Genomic DNA, 14,847 nt, shown 5'->3' on the forward strand with positions numbered 1-14,847 from the left:
TCCATGCATATTGGCCGGAAGACAACAACCAACGCAGACTTAGGGATGAAGGCAGAGCGTTACATGGTGACCGTTTAGCAGCACAGGCGCTGGGATGGTCACTGGGTGCTAATGGCTAATTTATCACAAGTTAAAAGGATGAAGGGAAGACAGGAACATCAAATCAGCTTTGATTTGGACTCTTTTCTGAGGAAATGTCGGCCTTCGTGTCATTGATTTAGGGTGTTATCTGGGCCTGTGATAAAGAAACGCACACACACACACAGAGACAAAACACACCGCTGCACAGCAGGTGAACCTTAGGGGGTGACCACACGTCGACAAGTAGCAGGGTCTCCAAGGTCCTGATAATTTGACTTCACTGTGGGCAGATTCACAATCGGGCTCAAAGGCCTCACATTAATTAATAACTCTAAAGGCCAGAAGTCACATTAAAGGAGCTAAAGTTAGAGCCAAAGAGAAAAGCGGTTTGAGGATCACCACAGACAAAGTCAAAACCAGCTGCTCTCGGCTGACAGACTAGAACAATGAAACGTCTCTCACATAGTTACATAGTGATGTGTCTGTCTCCGTCCAAAGCCAGCGAAGCCTTCAGACCAGTGCATCAACACAGAAACCCACTAGTGACTGAACTCTTGATGTTGTGATAGCCATTTGTTGATATTGGACTTTCGTTAAAAATCAGGCTTTGTCCGTTTAGCGCGGTATGTCCTCTCCGTACTTCTGCTGTTGTTTTTATCCAAGCTGCACAAAGTCTATCGGAATGTTTACATGCACTTCAGTAATGCAGTTACTCGCCATGTAGGGGCACTGATCTGATTTATCAACTGCCATGTAAACAAGAAAGCCGCTGTCCATTAATTGAAGTCAATAGGTTTCTGCTGGAGATGCCATGTGAGCCCTGTAAACTCGGGTTACTGAACGAGACGGGATAAGGGCGCTGACGTGATAAACACAACAGACCATTTGGGCAGCAGCTATTTTGGCATGGAATACCAGGTAAACACTGGTGTTACGAATAAAATTAATTAAGGTTCTGTTCCGTTTAAGTGCATTCATCAACACCGGGACCCTGGCTCTGTTAGACTTAAATGGAGCGGAAAAGAACAGACTATGTTATGCTTTGTCTGTTATAGCACCAAAAAGACATAGTGTAATGGTATCGGCCTCCTGAAACCCATACCAGTCAAACTTTACTTCTCGGCATGTGTGTGTATCACCCGTCCAGACCTTTTATAAGCTCTGTTTTTCTCGTTCAAATGATGGATTTCTCTGCTCAGCCCACAGGAGCCATTCTTGGTGTTTTCCTCATAGCTCGACGCTAAATAGCTGTAAAGATATCCAAGTGGACAGACGCTATAAGAAGAAAAAAAAAAACACAAGAAAAAGCACACATAAGCAAACAGACAACACAATCTCCTGTGAAGTGGGATATAAAAAGAGAAGGCGCTGAGACATCTGGCTCCGCTTCAATGGGCCCCGGAGCTGTGGATGAATATCTTTATGCTGTATGAGGTGGTTTCTGTATTCCCGCCCGCTCTGATTCCCTCTTTCAGCTGTCATCAGTCTATTGCTGCAGTATGAGTAGGTGTGAAGGCTTTACTCAAGTGCCTCATTGATCAGGAGTGGTAGTCGCTGCGCACACACTACAACACACACACACAGGCAGAAATATATGCACCGCTCAGCAGTCCTATCAATGTGGAATAGTTGAACAAAAATTTCTAATCTCTATTTAACCCTATACAGCCTGAACTATGAAAGAATTGGCAGAAAATTCCAATTTTTTGAAATTGAACCCTTTATTTAGTCCTATAACAAAATATATATATAAAAACGAAAAATTAAAAAATATGTTATTACACGACCTTTCTGGTGTATGATATATGGTATGTACATGTTCAAAGGTATACAACAGTATATTGATTAAACTGAAAAAAAAAAAAAAAAAAAAAAAAAACGGAATTGAAAATGTGTATCATATATGATACAAATGGCTTTATAGGGTTAAGTAACTAGAGTTGAGAGTAATCAGCAAATTATCAAATATGAACACACAAACACACACACAGTGATTCAGCTGTCTCAAACACACAACTGATTTACTTGTGACTGGATTTTTTTTTTTTTTTTTTTTTTTTTTTTTTTGGGGATCAAATCCACTTCCTTCTTGCCCTCTTATTTCCCTCATCTTTTCCTCTGATTTACATTTCCAGTGTGGCCCATCTTTCTTTCCTTGCAAGCCCACAAACACACACACACACACATACACACACACACACACACACAGTCACACAGTCACAGAGTATAGTTTAAATCACAGGCTGCTGTAATAACAGCCTAGAGAGTGCTCAGTCCTTTTATCGTTGCCAAAGTGCTACTTGGTGCTCTGACTAGCGACGCCGTGTTTCCAGGCTTTCAGGGTCTCCATCCTCCAGTCAGATGATAGTCACAAGGTCAGTGCCAAACCCAGCTTCTGCTTAAACAAAATGCAGCTCATAAGGAAACTGCTCTGCATTGCACCCAAATTGTTTTTCGCAGACAACAATTCCTACCTCATCGCCAAAACCGTCTCACTGTGCGTATTGTAGAGATGATAATTGTACAAGTCGTGCACTCAGCGGCTCTCTTATTATGTGAGACGGAATGGAATGTAATTCTAAAGTGGGTAGTCTGTGTATTGTCAGAGGGAAAATGGCAATGTCTCCAGCAGCTGAGAACAGGCTGAGGCATTTCAAGAGCATTAAGGAAATTGAGATGGCACCCCTCTAATTTCTTTGTAACAGCGGAATCTACAATAAACCCGCCTGCAACAAATGTCAATCTTTATGTGTGATTTCGTCTCACATTAAGTTGGACATTTTTTTTGCTTTTGTGAAAAAAAGGAGAATAATTCTGCCAGTGCAGTGAGAAAATTCCGCTAGTTTCCAGAGCTGTTTCCAAACCAAGACCGAGACAAGTGTCAGTCTCTTGAAACGAGGCAGAAAAAGAAAGATGAGAATAAACTTTATTGAGCCCTGTGGGGAAATTAGGTTGTTGCAGCGGCAAAAAATAATAAAGCAGGTCAGGGGGATAAGCAATAAAAAGAGTAGAAATAATAAAAAATAATAAGCGTGTATACTTGTGGTCCTGTAAAGCCCTTTGAGGCTGTAAACAGTCATTTGGGGCTCTAAATAAACTTGAATTGGAATAAACGCAATAAGCAGATATGTGAAAGTGCAAAGGAGGTGTGGGGAAAGAGGTCTGCATTTGCTTTCTTGCACCATTAATGCAACATCTTTACATTGAAATGCAGTTAATGTGGCGGCTATTTCACTTGAGTATGTCATGCTTTGTCTAATGGAACCTTTGCATTGACAAATCTGTGTTTTTTTCCATTTTGAAAGTGAACTGCTTTTACATCTCATCTTCACTGGAACCCTGCATGATCTTCAGCTGAAAAATCACATTTTACGACTAAGTACTGGATTAAATAACTAGCAAAGATGGACGGTTTTTGGACTGCAGGTGAACACAGCGTGCTAGAGGTGACGGTGGAAATGAGGGGCAACCGAGTGGCACAGAGGAAAGAAAAGAAAGTGTGGGAAAAGCCCATCAAAAGACGAGGGGAGAAAACGAATGAAAGACAATGTGGCCGAGAGATAGGACAGAGAGAGTGGGGTTTATGTGATAATTCTGCTCGTAAATGTCACGTAAATACCAAGACTGTCAGACAACAGCTAACTTTGATTGCGCCCTACCTTAATCCGCCCCTGGAGCGAGCAGCAGGTTAGAAGTGCACTTCACATATACAGTAATGGTGTGAAATGTCAGTGGTGTGGGGGCAAATGGACCTCATTAAACTTTGCAGGCCCTGCTCTTATTCTTAGGGAAGACGTGACAGCTGCTTATATTTTGGGTAATGAAAAAATCAGGTAAATGAGGAGTTGGAGCCTGGACTCTGTTTGTGTGCAGCTCACTGCTTAAACACCAGGAAACAGTGGCTCTCCAGCTCCAGGGTCAACATTTGTTCTTGGTGGTTAAGTCACAGTCCACACACAGGCTACGGCACTTAGAGGCACTGCATTTATTTTGTAAAACCAAAACTGCAGTAATCCACAATGCTTCCATGCACTGTTTAAACATTACATGTCCTAGAAAGAGCAGTGAAGGCTTAAAGCCCAATTAAATCAAAAGCCTTTGCAGCAGCACCGGCTTTCAGGCTTACAAAACTTTTTTAAATAATGGCAATAATATGTTAATATGCCTGATAATAACAACAGGATTAGGGATGTGTGTGGGGTTGTCTGGGGGGGTTGATTCAGTATAACGAGTGTGATTCTTTCTCTCACAATAATTACCAATTGCATTATGCCAAAAATCAATTCTTTTTCTTTATATTATCGTCACTTCACTGACACAGCTATGTCACAATTTCATGAAGTAAAAGTTGTGATCCTGCAGTGCTTAAGCAAAGCCAAAAGGGTTACGCATATATTGTACTGAAAACACACAAACACACACACACAAAGCAGGGCAGTGCCACTTAGTACTTCGCTTTTTACGATCCAGTTAATCAGAACTTATTACTGCCCATCAGCATAAGCCTCGATTTTTATTTAAAACAGTTGACCAGCTGCTAAATCCAGCTCCTCCTTGTGCCCCAGCTGAAAGTAAGGCTGACTGTGAAATGTTTTATCTCCTTTGACTGACGAGGTGGAGTCAATAAGAGCCTCTACTACACCCACTTACTCTGAAGCTCTTGCTTGCCATCTGTAGGAATCAATGGATCTTCAAAAGTGGATCTCATTCTGTCCAGGTCCAAGACCTGACCTGCTCTGCAAACAGGACTTTAAGCTTCATGTTTGTTTGTTGATAGTTTTCTTTGGGCAAATTGAATCGTAGGCAACTGGACTTCATCAGTTAACTGATCAGCTGATGAAGCCCCTTGGATAAGAGGCGAAACGTCTTCCTAAGACAAATACAAGTCCAGTTGCCTACGATTCAATTTGCCCAAAGAGAACGATGACCTGGATAAATGAGAATATCCATAGACTTGTTGATAGTTTGTTGTCCAGCAATCACAGTAAAGCATGTCGACTGACAACAATGCTCTCTAATGAACATCTCAACCACAGAACTTCCTTATTCCAGTTGGTGGTAACAGGTAATGCTTATTTACTACTTTATTTTATTTTATTTATTTATCCTTTATTTTACCAGGAAGGTCCCATTGAGACACAATGTCTCTTCTTCCAGGGAGTCCTGGTCAAAATGGCAGCATAAAGAAAGTTTCAAACACAGAAGGACACCAATTACACATAGACACACAGAGGGTTACCATTACACAAAGACAAAGGCTGACAAGACAATACAGGCTAATCCAGGGCTAGGATCACCAGCACTAAGCAGAGAGAGAGAAAAAAAACAAAAAATCAACAACATGTTGTAAGTGGCCTATATCAGACGATGACATTGTTCTTTCAGCACGCAGCCACAACACAACGTCGTCTCAGCTCTCAAGACAGTGTGACACACTTTACTGTACTATATGCATTGTCACTGTGGCAACTGAGCACAAACAGTTCAATGTCTGTTCCACTCCATTTAAGCTCTGTGATCTAAACCATTCTACTGTAGCACCAGCATACATCACTGTGCACTGTGGTACTAATAAAACAAACAGCAGCCACCTAACTGTTGGCATTAGGGGCTGACGATGCAGTGAGGGAGGCTGACTCAAAACAGAGCCGACTCAGCCGCTGAACTGAAGAGCCCGCACCGGGGCATTCTGGAGTTTCACAGCAAGCGCACCCAAGCATCAGTGCCTCTCAGTAAACAAGAGATTTACACTTGTTGAGGAACTGAACATTCTCATGTAGGTTGAATGTGTTCAGCTCATTATCCAATACCAGCAACAGGAAGGAGAGCGCTCTTTGAATGAGATGATGAGGCCACCCAGCACGACTGACACACACAAGGTCAAAGGGAGGTGACAAACTGAAGCAATGGATGAGGGCTACAATTTGTCAAAAACACACCCTATCAAGTTGAGAGGGGTTTGTTCTGGTATTTCTGTTTCATTCCTTTCATTCCTTTTTAATGTGTCGTTTTATACTCCTTCCATATAACCTGCAAGAATAATTGTTGTTGCTGTTGTATAAATGCTGGTTGGGCTGAAAATCCAATTTTAAAAAAGTTGGGGAAAAAAGTTATATAAAAAGGGGAAAAAAGATGTGCATCAGTTTGGATCACATTCTACAAAGAAAGCCCATGGGATGATTTGGAAGCACACTAAGACACAAAGTCTCACTCCGATTTTTCTGGTCCAGACTTGAGCTGCTGCTGTTGCTGGGCTCTGATATGGCCAAACAAATCAAGCTAAAGGGACTCCAAGCCAGAGTGTGGAGTATCTGGTCTGGGCTAACAAGGTGTGAAAACACCTTAAAACAGAGACATTTATTTCCCATCCTGGAGCGCTTGGCCCCTCAGGTCAGTCTGAACACCACAATCACACTGAGACGCTGACAGGGCTGTTTCTTGATGTTTCCAAACCAACTGTGGACCCTTTACAGTGATCTCACCCAAGCACAGGAGGCACTGTGCATTATGGGTTTGACCCTATGCATTAGTTGGGTCAGATCACATTCGCACTCCAAAAGCATCTGATGACCATGCCCCATGCTTTTTAAATTAAAAATTATCACGGTTCGCTTGAAATGTTGCTGCGTGAAATGAAATCCAACAACTTGGTAAATGCAAGAAAATAACAACTTGTCGTTTCATTTGAAATTCAGCGCAGCACGCCGACGACTTGTTGCCTGATTTGGGCCGAGGCAAACAGACTATGTGCTTGTGAATAACCTAAATAAGCAAATGTTTGACAAGTGCCACAGCCTTCTCTCTATGGAAAGAAGTATCTACCTTGCTATCAGCTATCCTAGACAAAACTATAGGGGAGAGTGGGGTAAATAGTGCCAATTTTTACTTAAAGTGCCTTTAAAGCGAGGGGATTACAGTAATGCCTCCAACTAAAATATGCACATATAGTTTAGGATGTTGTGCATCCGTGGGAACAATCACTTTGGATCTTATATAAACTGTTTGAGAAATACAGCTTTAAAAAAAAAAAGTGGTTCTGTGGCACAACTTGCCCCTGGTGCGGGGTAAATTGTGCCATTAGAGAGAATACACTGGGGTAAATTGTGCCATTAGAGAGAATACACTGGGGTAAATTGTGCCATTGATAACTGAAGTAAAACAGATCATTTTAATCTCACAAATGATAATGCTATATAAAAGCACAACAAATTCAATACAAAATTATTTATTAAACATTTATTTATTATTTTAACAAGATCACAGGCCACTTTTCTATAACAAGGCCTAGAGCCACATGAACACACACCCAGAACAAAATAAAACTTCCAAAATGAGCACCTGCAAATCATCTTCATCTGAATCTGAATAGTTTTAGTGATCAAAGGTAAGAAGACAATGTACAATAACAATAAAATACAATAAAGTAATATATAGTATATAATCATAAGTTGTGCCACTGGTACAACTTACCCCAAGGTCCTTTGGCACAAATTACCCCAAGCCCACTATTTTGAAAAAAATGCCTCCCCCAGCTGTTTTGAGCTAACATCATGCTAACTGTATAGACTCATGGTGTAGCTTACTAAAGTACTAAAACCTGTGTGAACTGTTTTCAAAGTTTTCTATAATTGTTCAAACACAGCAATCATGTTTTTTGAACTGAAATGTGCTTAACCATGTGTCTCCCTTCTTTGCAGGATGAGTGAAATGGATGCCTCTTCAAAAATATGTGGTCACATGACCAACTTCTGTTATGGTTTTCTAGATAACAGGGGTGGCACTACTTGCCCCTTGGCACAAATTACCCCACTCTCCCCTATGGATGTCTCCGCCAGGTCTACTGCTAAACATCCACTCTGCTAAAAGGAGCCGCACTCCTCTGAAGACAGCTGGCTATCGACCTCAACATTCTGTCACTTAAGGCCACAAGAACATCATTTTAACCAGATTATCAATTTCTAAATTTACGCACTACCATCCTGGAGTCGTTTTATTTCTGCTCTAGGGTTATAGGATGGGGTTTTCTATTCTTCGTCTCCTCTTCTCTCCTCCTTTTCCTTTCATCTTCTCCTTCTCCTGCTCCCTCTCTCCTGATCTCCCTTTTGTTTATTTTCCCTCTCTCTTCCTTGCACTGCGGATACCAATCTAGGCCTCGATCACCTAATGTTTTAGTTGGCCGGTACATTTTGTTTTGCTCTATTGCAACAAAAAAGAAAAAAACAAAACAAAATGGAAAACTGCAACGTCTGCTGCCAAAGCCGACTCATCCCGATTCAGACCTGAGCATACAAATGGCTTTGAAAAGTGCTCCAGAAAGAGAAGATTAAAATCTCCAGCAGAGAGTTTTGTGCGACGGGATGACTCTGACAGCAGCAGTCGGGTACATCTTTGCGTATGTCATCTGACACACAAACTGCATGAGGCTGTATTTATTCCACCAGCAAATATAACAAGCCCTGCTCTATGGCCAGGAACAGCCTCACCTGAACGAGGCCATATGTCATTTCAGCAGCCATCACTCGCTGCCATCATGCCAGCAGAGAGAACGAGGTGTCAGGTTCATCCAAGCATGTGTGTGTGTTTGTGTGTGTGTATGTGTGTGTGCGATCCCTCCACACTGTGGTCTCACTGACCCACATAAAATGCTGGGAAGGAAAACCTGACTTCAACATGGACTCTCATTAAGCGAAGGCTCGATACCTCAGTGTGATTTATGTGCACTGTCTCTGCCAGGGACAGCTTTTCACACACAAACACACAGACATGTGCATACACAAACAGAGCGCCACATACACACACACGCACACCAGTCAGGAATACGTCCACTGGTGTTGCATAAAAGCCCCTCTTTGTTCAGTGTTGACCCTGCTGCCATTTTCTAATTGGATCTCAGTGGTTTTAAGATGGAGTTTGCACAAGTGCTCCCCTCTGCTCTGTGCAGCTCCATATGACCACATCAAGCTTTCACTCACATGTGTACAGTACAGCAAGGGGCCATCGAAAAGATCCATACTTCAGTTTAGCTCTTCTATATGAGGAAGTTTCATGAAATGTGCAGACAAACCTGAGTCATTTCAACAGTGATGTCCAGTTTCAAAAAATGCTCTGACCACAATGAAACAATTCCTATGGAGGCCAGCATCATCACACAGGAATCACATGTGGCTCATTGAATCCACAAGAGTCTCAGCTTGCAGCTCCAAGACTGTTTAGGCCCCAGTCTGCACAAACACACCATTTTACAACAGGCCACAAGAACACATGTGGATGCAGGGTTTGTGGCCCAACCTGCATGGGATTAGCAGAAGGTGGGCGTGTCTGCCAAGGGGAGAGCCGTGGCTGCCCAGAGAACCCATTTTCATTCACAGATCTGGAGGTCAGAGGTCAAGCCCTGCTGAAAATGGCAGTTTTTCCCTCGCCAAAATTTAGTCTAACTTGGGAGTAATATTTAGTCCCCTTGCGGAAAAGGGCTGTAACAAATGTAAGAGCTCTACATTTCCAAAAAGCCGATGAAAAACATTTGGACGACCAAGTCAGTGAAGTCGGGCTGATTCCAGCTCTGTTCCAGGGAGTTCTGTTAGCCTCGCAACATAGGAGCCCACGTAGAACCCTGAGAACATAGGACCATTTGTCATGTTGCTTTTATGTGCCATATTAATCTGGGGAGCATGGCACCCTGGGAACAGCAGAACAGAAAAAAACATCCTCCCTGTCAGAAATGCCTGCAGCGCACAGCATTGCTCTGCTTTCAGGGTTTATAGTTTTTAACTAAATTAAAATGTTGATGGCAGCGCCTGTAACTTCATCATCCGTTTTCTAACATGCTGTCTCTGGCTCTGCTTGAGTTTGTCAGCAAAGTTTTTCCTGCACTACAGCAGCACCGATTGGCCCAGTCAGTTTCCCAACAGAGGAATCACAGTTGAATTTGCCAACACCAGACCTGCCACTGCAAAAACTTAAAATCTTACCAAGATTATTTGTCTTATTTCAAGTCAAAAATGTCTTATTTCTAGTCAAAATATCTCATTACACTTAAAATAAGACATGATCACCTCAGAAGTAACTTGTTTTTAGACAATTGTCTCTTGTTTCTAGTGAAAATTTGCTTGAAACAAGTGAAAATTTGCTTGTTTCATTGGCAAAATTTGTTTCTTGTTTCAAGCTAATTTTCACTTATTTCAAGTGAATTTTCACTTTTTCCACTGGCAAATTTTGCCAATGAAACAAGCAAATTTTCCCTTGTTTCAAGAGAATTTTTACTTGAAACAAGTGAAAATTGTCTAAAAACAATTTACTTCTGAGGTGATCATGTCTTATTTTAAGAGTAATGAGATATTTTGACTAGAAATAAGACATTTTTTACTTTTGCAGTGTGAAACACTTGATTTTTTTTTTTTTTTTTTTTTTTTTTGCTAAAGTGACCATGCTATTCACAGGTGTGGGAGCAGGCTATGGACCAGCACCAGCACCATGCAGCTTCCCACATTTGAATTTGCAGAGTGGATGTTAGAGTGTGGTGGATGTGGAGGTAGTTAAGACTTTTGGGTACTTTTGGATTTCACTCCAAAGTTTTGACTGGTCCCTTCTTGTGTGGTAAAAATTTCCCACCAGTAACCATAGAAACGCCAGCATTTAATTTAGGCAGATAGGGCAAATCAACAATGTTTCAATTAGTGGGGATGAGACTATGTTCTCTGTCGCCGCCTCACTTTGTGCTGTAGACTGATAAGATAGAGCATTTTTGTTTAAAGAAAACCCTAGTGTGGCTTGGAGTAACCTTCAGTAAAATCCTTTAAAAAAAAAAAAAAAGAAAAGAAAAGAAAAAGAAAAAAAAAGAATGATAATTTATTTGAAATATTAATGCAGCTCTTGCAGTAATTTTTCAAGAGGTGTGATTTTATTCCAAAGGATGGACGTCTCATTTTGGAACTCTTCACCTGGTGTTATTTCCTATCGCATGTTACCAGGAGAGAATTTGCATGCAGATCTGATGAGGCTATAAATATTGCATTACTATTTCCTGGAGCTCAGATATATCTGTTCATACTTTCCATCCATCTATCTGTCTTTGTGCCTCCAGCTGTGCTCAGCAGGGCTGCCTTTTTCAGCCAGGCAACTAACCTGTGGAGGCAATCCTCAGGTGCCTCTCTCCTCTAAACTAGGCCAGCCTAATTCACTTGCTCACATGCACGCACCGACACACACACACACACACACACACACACACACACACATACACACAGTGATTGACTGGCTTTTGAACAGACGAATGTGGGGGCCAGCATGAGTTCCAATTAGACTTTGAAACCACGCAGTAGGCGTACTGTCTGTGTGTGTGTCTGTGTGTGTGTGTGCGCCCATGTGCATGCATATTTAATGCTCCAAAAAAGAGAACGAGAAATGAGAGAAAATATGAAGGTACATTTACATTTTAAACTCTACCCCTTTATCTGTTGCTCTTACTTACAGAACAAAGGGCGCAATCGCAGAGGACGCTTCAGCTCCTAATGCAACAAAATGTAAAAAGTCAAAGATCTGGGGATTACTTCCATTACAATAATCCTGTGCACATACACTGCAAAAACTCAAAATCTTACCAAGATTATTTGTCTTATTTCAAGTCAAAAATGTCTTATTTCTAGTCAAAATATCTCATTACACTTAAAATAAGACATGATCACCTCAGAAGTAACTTGTTTTTAGAAAACTGTCTCTTGTTTCAAGTGAAAATATGCTTGAAACAAGTGAAAATTTGCTTGTTTCATTGGCAAAATTTGTTTCTTGTTTCTAGCTAATTTTCACTTGTTTCAAGTGAATTTTCACTTTTTCCACTGGCAAATTTTGCCAATGAAACAAGCAAATTTTCACTTGTTTGAAGTGAATTTTCACTTGAAACGAGTGAAAATTGTGATGATCATGTCTTATTTTAAGTGTAATGAGATATTTTGACTAGAAATAAGACATTTTTGACTTGAAATAAGACAAATAATCTTGGTAAGATTTTGCAGTGTAACATGACCGTGCAATAGAGAGGTGCCAAGAAAAGACACACAGTAAGAGCTCAAGTGAGAAAGACAGGATGAATGTAAACGTTTTTTGTCAAAATACCTGAATTATGCAGCTTTGTAAACTTGTCCGCCTCACACCTGCGGTCCTCCATAGCCGGACTGTGATCCAGATGTTCCCCAACAACCGTTTCCCCTCCCAAACTGGTAATTATGGTCCTGCAGCTCGCTTTGAGCCCAGTAAAAATGCAGCATTTCTCGCCGTGTGACTGGTCTGTCTCCCTGCTTTGTTGTAATTTCTCAAGTTTAATCCTCAGTTCGCTGACCTGTCACCACTTGTACTGCCATGCAAACACACACACACACACACACACCTACACAAGTCACAGGAGGTATTCAAAAAGTTTTTCATATCTTAATCTCAATCCACTGCCAACCAAGACATGCCCTGACATTTTCTGAAAAATAAGTAAAAAGTTACAAGTTCAGAGTTTGCAAACACATTTCTCGGCATTTTAATCTGCCTGTCATCTCTGCATCAGCTCTTTTAACCTGATAAACCTGAAAATGACTGTGTGGATGTGTGTGTGTGTGTGTGTGCGAGTGTGTGTGTTGCAGGGTTGGGAATTTTTCCCCTCGGCCCTAAATAATGGAACAATTATTGCGGTAACACCAAGCACTGTATTTAATTACGGTACAAGGAAAACAACACGGTGTTACCTTTGAGACAGGCTGACCTACACTGGCCTGACAGACGGGACAAAGCAATTCCCTGTAACACACACACACACACACACACACACACACTGCAGGAAGACATGGAAGCTCCTCTGCCGTGCTGAACAAAACAAGTCTTTTCAGAGAGGCTGTTTCACTGTCCGTGACGTGAAGCAGTTGCCAGAGATAAAGCAGGCAGATAGGTGGGCAAAGGGGAACCTGAGCTCATTGTACAAGACCAACAAGAGAGGACACACAATGCACCTCGAACCCTGCCCTTCAAACAACCGCCACGAAATGAATACAACATCTTTTTGATTAATGAATATTGCAAAGTGTACATCGATCTGTCGTTCCAGATTAGGTGCAAAAAAAAAAACAAAAAGTCAACACTGGATTGATTTAGTGCTCTGAATCGTGAAGCATGTGTGTGTGTGTGTGTGTGTGTGTGAGAGAGAGAGAGACTAAGAGAGGGAGAGCTCAATCTTCTCCTCCCACATTAGCTCTATCTATTCTGATCTTTTCTCAGCTCAGAGTCCCTCTCCGACAGCCTCTGCTAATATTGACTCATGGTTCCATCGCAGCCCATCCCGCTTATTAGACTTTCATGAAGATCGATCCAATCCAAGTTTTCACTTATTTAATTTTGCATTTGAACCTCCACCCCCCCACCCACCACCACCACCACCACCACCACCACCACCCCCACGCTCCCCCACCACCATCTCTTACCATTCCTGCCTCATTGTCCTACACACCCAATGTGCTTCAGAATAAAAAAAAAATCCTTTACTTTTATGCATATTAAAGGGCTAGTTCACCTATTTAAAAACAAACAAAAAAAATGATATTATTTCACTTCCCTCCATTGCTGTTATATAGGACAGTACTAGCGCTCTTTCCCTGGATACTGGCTGGATGCTCCAAATGCTAACGGTTAGCGTCCTGCCATTGAGGTTGGCTTCCCCCCAGCTAACATTCTGAAAAATAACTGCCTTAATCCACTAAATCCGCAAAACTAAAATTGTTAAATAAATGAAGTTTGAGTTTGATGATATATGGCACAATTTTTGCAGACTGAAATGGCGTTCGAAGTGGAGCAGTTGAGCATGTGCAGTCTGAGCTCTCTGCGTGGGGCCGCTGTTACAACGGTGGCTGGCAGGTGCCTGCAAAGTACGTGAAACATGGGATAGACGGTGAACTATCCCTTTAAGAATACACCTAGGGCCCTATCTTGCACCAGACTCCCTAAACCCGCTATTTGCAGATTTAGGATTTAGGAAGAGGCGTTCCCCCGTAAAGTTGCTATCTTGTGCACCTCCCGCTATCCGCAAAACACCTGCGCTACCCGCTATATTATGCATAGGTGTGTTTTGGGCGTTACGCCAGTTAAACCAATCAGTGTGCCAGGTGCCATTGCCTTTAAGGGCAGGATGCGCTATCCTAAATCCTAAATCCTAAACCCGCGATGAAGAGAGGGAAGTAGATTTTCTCAGGGCTTCTACTGAGGCTAAAGCAAGTTGGCTTTATATACATATTATATATTATATTATAGGCGAGTTAATTCGGGAGGTGGAGCCACATGTGTCCAAGTGGACGTGTCACAAGGTTGTACTGATTGAGTAAAATCCCCGGGTCACACCACACACACACAAGAGGCAGAGGTGGAACTATGTGTAAACTAATTTATTGACATGGTAGATTGGGCAAATAAAATATTAAAAATAAAAATATAGCACAGCTGCTGGCTTATGATAAAACAATAAAACGTGCTGGCGTAAGTGTCCAATTAAAACAGTCTTTCCTCTAAACAGTCTATATGAGTAATATACTCAGTCCATTCCGGCGGTGTCCCGGTATCAGTCCGACCGTGTGCGTGGCGAGGCTCCGTCGGGGCGTGCATTGAAGCCGCCTGGACGCGCTCTCCTAACAGCCCAAACTTTAGGGATAGCGGATAGCGGGTGGTCAGGACCACCCGCTATCCGCTATCCCTAAAGTGTGTGCGCAAGATAGCAATTTTAGGGATAGCGCATGAAACACACCC

The 14,847-nt window shown here is 41.9% G+C and overlaps 1 protein-coding gene across 2 annotated transcripts in view; it reads right to left on the reverse strand.

Annotated features, from left to right (window-relative positions):
• Positions 1–14,847, reverse strand: part of cemip (cell migration inducing hyaluronidase 1) — a 174,073-nt gene that overhangs the window by 126,073 nt on the left and 33,153 nt on the right. Inside the window, exon 1 of one of the 2 annotated variants that reach the window (XM_030048403.1) lies at positions 12,190–12,217. The exons of the other annotated variant lie outside the window; for it this stretch is intronic. The gene's annotated coding sequence lies outside the window, so the exon portion shown is untranslated. Of the gene's footprint in view, positions 1–12,189; positions 12,218–14,847 lie in introns of those variants that run through there. 2 annotated transcript variants of the gene reach the window in all.

This window comes from Myripristis murdjan, chromosome 3 (genome assembly GCF_902150065.1).
Source record: "Myripristis murdjan chromosome 3, fMyrMur1.1, whole genome shotgun sequence".
NCBI lineage: Eukaryota > Metazoa > Chordata > Actinopteri > Holocentriformes > Holocentridae > Myripristis > Myripristis murdjan.